The sequence below is a fragment of the Xenopus laevis genome, chromosome 4L (assembly GCF_017654675.1).
Source record: "Xenopus laevis strain J_2021 chromosome 4L, Xenopus_laevis_v10.1, whole genome shotgun sequence".
NCBI lineage: Eukaryota > Metazoa > Chordata > Amphibia > Anura > Pipidae > Xenopus > Xenopus laevis.
Window position 1 is genome coordinate 120,865,329 of NC_054377.1, and position 6,000 is coordinate 120,871,328.

The following is a 6,000-nucleotide window of genomic DNA, read 5'->3' on the forward strand; positions in this document are numbered from 1 at the left end:
CTCTTTTCCTAGCCACGAACTGGAGGCAGAATTGGTCCCATATTATGCTATGCATAATGTGCTTCTACCTTTTTGTGCCCAACTATATTAGCTCCATGTATTTTACAGTTACACCTCATTTGGAGGAGGAAGGTACAGTGTGCAGGAGCTTTATACTATACACTTGCTTTGACCAGGGTGTGAGTACTGTTTCCCTTAATGTGTTGTACTTATAGGTGCTCAACACTGCATCACTTAGCTCACGTGAAACTGAAGTATGCTTGATGTTTACCACAATGGACCATAGCCATGCCATCCTTATAAAGGAGTTGGATAACTTGAAATTCTTTTCTGTTAAAAAAACTAAAAATGTTAAAAATTGTGAATTTAATTGATTTATTTTATACTTTAGGACTACAGTGTTTATTCTGGAAATCTTCTATCTAATTATGTCTCATGCAAAGGTGTGAGCAAACTATTGAATAGGTCACTTTAAAATAGACATTTAGTACTGCTACTAATACTTAGTAGCAGTATTATAAATCAATGTACAAAGGACTAGGCCTAGGGGCTGCATGCTGCCCAGCCGCAATCCAAGGAGCACTGGGAACACAAAATCCCCAGGTCTCCAGGCCCGGATTTGCTGCAAGGCCGCATAGGCCGGGCCTAGGGCAGCAAAAATATAGGGGCGGCATGCCGCCCAGCCGCATTATGGGGACGTCTGCGTCCCCATTCAATTACAGCAGCTGCGCCAGCGTTTTTTCGCCGGCGCGCTGGGAAGGGGAGGTGTAGGTGAGCGCTAGGACCGCGCGGCCGCCTGGTTGGACCGCGCAGCCTAGGGGCGGCCGTCAATGAAATCCGGCGCTGCAGGTCTCAGGTGCATGCAAAGACCCGTGGCCTAGAGGCACCCAAGCCCGAAAGTGTTTTTCTTTCTTTTCCAGGGAAATCAGATAGCATTTTCATTTGTAAGGCTAGAATTAGGTAAAATAGGAAAAAAAAATCACACAAATAATGAAGACCAGTTGAAAAATTGATTTGAACAGATCCATCTATAACAAAGTAAATGATAATTTAAAGGTGAACACAACCTTTAAATATTTTAATCTGAGACAGTCTGCAGAGGGTAATGAGTTAGGTAATGGATATCACTTAATATTCAGCTTTGGCGTCTATTTGCTTCTCCCAGGTAAACTGCATATGTTGCACCCCTGACAGCAAGATAAACCTTGGCATTCTGCACAGAAGCTTCTGTGCAAACAGATGAACTTTGTTGGATGATCTTATAATGCATCTGATGTTTGTTGTTTATTTGACTTGCTTTAATGCTAGTTGTTAAATGTCCTCAGGCCCTTGACATCATTCATTATCAACAGTCAAATAAGTCTACTCCCTTATACAGGGCACCTTAATCCTGAACCAGTTTGGGCGGCATAGAGATGTTAGGGTGCAATAAAAAAGATAGTTTCTTAACCAGAGTGCACCACTAGTGCAGGTTTTGACTATAGGTGGCCTTTAACTTCCTGGATGAACTTGGACTATATGGATGGAGGGAAGTAACAGTAGGATAATTGGATGCCAACTAAGGCAACTTATGTTCTGTCACACATGCATGTGTAGCTGTGGCAGAAACTCCCTCCTGGCGAGTGCAACATAGTGCTCACAGGGGCAAAAAAAACAACTATTAACTCTAACATTTTTTTTTCATTATAGGTGCCCTTTAAGACCTTATAAGGCCAATACATTTCCTACAGACATTATCATTAAAGGAGAAACAAACCCTTTACCCAAAAAACACTACCCCCACCCCACGTAGATGACCTCCCTCCTTCCCCCCATCCGATCCTAACTTTTTACTTACCCCTTGGTGCAGAGTCACAGCATCGGATTTGACCGCAGCCATCTTCCATGTCTTCTTCCATCGATTCGACAATTTTCGTCCATTTTGTCGCATGAGCAGTTGTTGCAGACTGGTAAATATCTCCAACTGCACATGCACCGCTTCGCCGCTCTCCGTCTCAGCTTACTGAAGACCTGGAAGATGGCTGTGGTGAACTCTGATGCTGTGACTCTGCACTGAGGGGTAAGTAAAAAGTTAGGGCCATTTCCCGGGAGGGCAGCTAGGATGGGGGGGAAGAGGGAGGGGGGTCTACGTGGGGTGGGGGGTAGGGTTTTTTTTGGTAACAAGGCAGGTTTGTTCTAACGAAATCCACCATCTGTTGCTGCTCTCTTTCCTGATTAGGCCACACCAGTCCGACCAATATAATATGTAAAAAGAGGGATAGGATGGAGCACACAATTCAGCAGATTTTACTGCAAAATATTTATTAACACAACATGTTTTGGACCTATAAGGATCCTTTTTCAAGTGTGAAAGGGTTTGTTTCTCCTTTAAGCCTCACTTTACAAAGCCCTTTAGTAAAAATGGATGTACAAAAGAGCCTAGAATGTGTCTCATGCTAAACAGGGCTACTACTTCTACTAAACTCAACAAACTGTCCTCTCATTTCATAGGTATCTTCTCCAAGACAATATCAGGTCGTGCGTTGGTTAAACATAACATCAATTCCCAGAGTACTGAAGGTAGTAAAAAAGAGCTTTCCCTTCCTTTAAAGATATTTATTGTACAGTTGTCTGTATTTCATCCCTTGCACAAACATTCTAGACTGTGTAACTTTGCCATTGCTAAATGTTTCACAACAGCAGAGCAGTAATAAGGCGCTGGTCTCCAACAGAGACACAATACCACATTCATTTACTATAGATCCTGCCTGTCAAATTAGCAATTCAACCAATTGCACTTCTCCATAACCAGCAAGAGTACTTTTCAGACGGCCAAAAGAACAGCTGTATCACTTCTGTATCAAGAAGCAGTTTTGCTTTACAGACCGGCACAAAGAAAACATATTGCTACTCATAGAAAACATTCAATAAACACAAAAAGGAATAGAAGACAGGCTATTTTGTCTAAGTTTATCATTATATGTAGTCCCTCCACAAACATCTATTTCAGAGGATTTCTTAGGCTTCAGGAGAATAAATCTAGTTGTCTTAACAATATCATCCAAAGCTAGCCAATATGTTTCAAGGAAATCATTTCAAAGGGAATGGAGAATTTTACTTGGCAGATCTTGACAGTCCTTTATGCCTTCTCTCTTCTTCCGATCTAACAGATCTTCCTAAAACATATTGTTGTGTAATGGATTTTTTTAGATCAAATTGTACATCACAGACAGCACCATTCGCAGATGTATTTTCTTAAAATGCCTTTATTAAGACATGGGTGGTTCCAATTCCCAAGAGTTCGACTATTACGGCCAAGAAGAAACGGGACATACCCATGCTTGGGGTGTAGTTGCTGTTCAAACTGTCAAAAAGGTGAGGTGTTATATCACCCAAGGAAACGGACAGCGATTTAAATTAATGGTTTTAACACATGTAAAAAAACTTATGTTATATATGTCATAAAATGCCAATGTGGGCTAGCTTATGTTGGACAAACCTCAAGGAGCGCTAAAGAGCACATAAGAGAACATTAATCCGCTATTAATAATAAAAAAAGTGATCAAACAGGATCTTTCACCAAGGTAGACAAAGTAGATAAATTCATTTTGGACTTGATTGGATACAATTGTGGTGAATTATATATGTGATACATTGTTTGTTGTAAATGTGAGAATACACCATTAGGGGTCACTGTGTTACAATGTAGAAATACTGTGCACAGGTGCTGCTGAAGTGGCTTGATAAAAGACCGATGCTGGTCTGAAACGTTGTAGATACTGTCATGGAAAACATGTTTTTTTTCAAAATGAATCAGTTAATAGTGCGACTCCAGCAGAATTCTGCACTGAAATCCATTTGTCAAAAGAGCAAACAGATTTTTTTATATTCAATTTTGAAATCTGACATGGGGCTAGACATTTTGTCAATTTCCCAGCTGCCCCCAGTCATGTGACATGTTTGGCAAGGGCCTAACGAGTTTCATGCCTGTTGGGGCACTTACTCATAGGCTAAATGGCACACCCCTGTACACAGGTTATATAGGAGCTGTGACCAATCAAAAAGAGCAACACATGTTTCCACCTATCACAATCAGTGGAAGCAAATTGCTAGTTTGGATGCTTTTTACATACAGGTTCATTAGACTGCAGTATAATTCTTACAAGGGTTACAAAAGAGGAACATGCTTGATAAAAACAGAACTACTCAAAATATTTAGTAATCACAAAACTCAAGTGAAAAAGTAGGTGAAAAAATATGTGAAAAAAAAATTGAAAAAATATGTTGAAAAATAAGTATAAAATAATGTATAAATAAAAATTAGTAGGACAGTAACATAGAAAAGTTTCTCCAGTTTCTTACTTAATAGAAGGTTTCTCCAGTTTCTTACTTAATAGAAAATAGTCAAGGAACATGATATAGACATAAATCTTTAAATTTGAGCACAGAATACTAGTACATGTATTCTTATACCAGACCATGGACCTTTAGTTTGGAATGCTCATCCTAATGGTTAAAGAAGCTCTAAAAAGTTATTATAATAAGACAAAATGGTGTACTTTACGGTTTTTGTTATAACAATGTAGTATAGTCTGACAATATAGTGTGCTTTACGCTTTGTTACAACAATGTAATATCCAAATACACATGATTATTTAAAGAAACATGTGACATCAAAGTCACTATTTAGGCCAAGTGGTCTTCTACTTTTTAGATGGAAGATCCACTTGGTTTCCAAACGTAGTTGTCTGGGTATGATATCCACACCCCATTTTCCACTAACTGCTTTGTCTATACCTAGAACGACTAGTGACTAGTGACATCCCTCCCATTACATTCCTGAAAATGTTTGGCTACATGAGAATCCTGATGTCCTTTTTTTATGTCCAAAATGTGTTCTCTAACACGATTTTTTAATGGACTGGAAGTTTGACCCACATACTGAATGTGGCAAGCACTGCATTCCAATAAATAGACCACAAATGCAGTGTTAAAAATGATACGACCTAATGGTGTACTCGCGTCCAGTGACATTAGAAGTGAACACTTTTCTTTTCTTGATATGTCCACAAGTGAGACATCTAGCTGTCCCATATTTGTACATACCTTTGGTGCTGAGCCAGCCTGAATTGGTAATAGGCGTTTGAACTAAGCTGGGAGCCAACTGATTGTCTATTGTTCGTGTGTGGCGAGTCACTGTGTTGTCAGGCCCGGATTTGTGGGGAGGCCACATAGGCCGGGCCTAGGGCGGCAAAAAATTAGGGCCGTCCAGCCACTGTCTGTGAAGCACTGGGGAGCGCAGCTCCCGAGCGCTCCGGTTCAGGCTAGCATGCGCGCCTGTAGGGAAGGGTGTATGTAGCTTTAATCTAGAACTGAATGGAAAACCGAATCTATTCTAAGTATAACTGCATGCTCCTCTTTTGTAACCCTTGTAGAAGTATACTGTAGTCTAATGAACCTGTATGTAAATAAGCATCCAAACTAGCGATTTGCTTCCACTGATAGGTGGAAACATGTGTTGCTCTTTTTGATGGGCCCCAGCCCCTATATAACCTGTGTACAGGGGTGTGCCATTTAGCCTATGAGTAAGTGCCCCAACAGGCATGAAACGCGTTAGGCCCTTGCCGAATATGTCCTAATAAATATTTAGTGTTTTTTTACTTGCTGTCCTATTTTTTTGGAGGAAGTCACATTTATCGTTATGTTATTAGAAGTCATAGTTCCTTGACTTGCATATACCTTTTATTGACCTTTTATATAGTCATGGAACTCCTTGGCGACTTACCCTACCTTTTACAACAGGGCATACTATATTCATTATATATTGTACAGTTTTTCCCTTCCCCTGTCCTGTTAATGTAGTACAAATTATACAGATCAGCATATGCTGATACGGCTGAATAAACAAAGACACAGAAACACATGTTAATTGTCTGAATTCTCAATCAGTGAGAAAACATCTTTATAGATCAGGCCCGGGGCCATTGTGCTACCTAACTACTGACTACAGGAGACACAAGT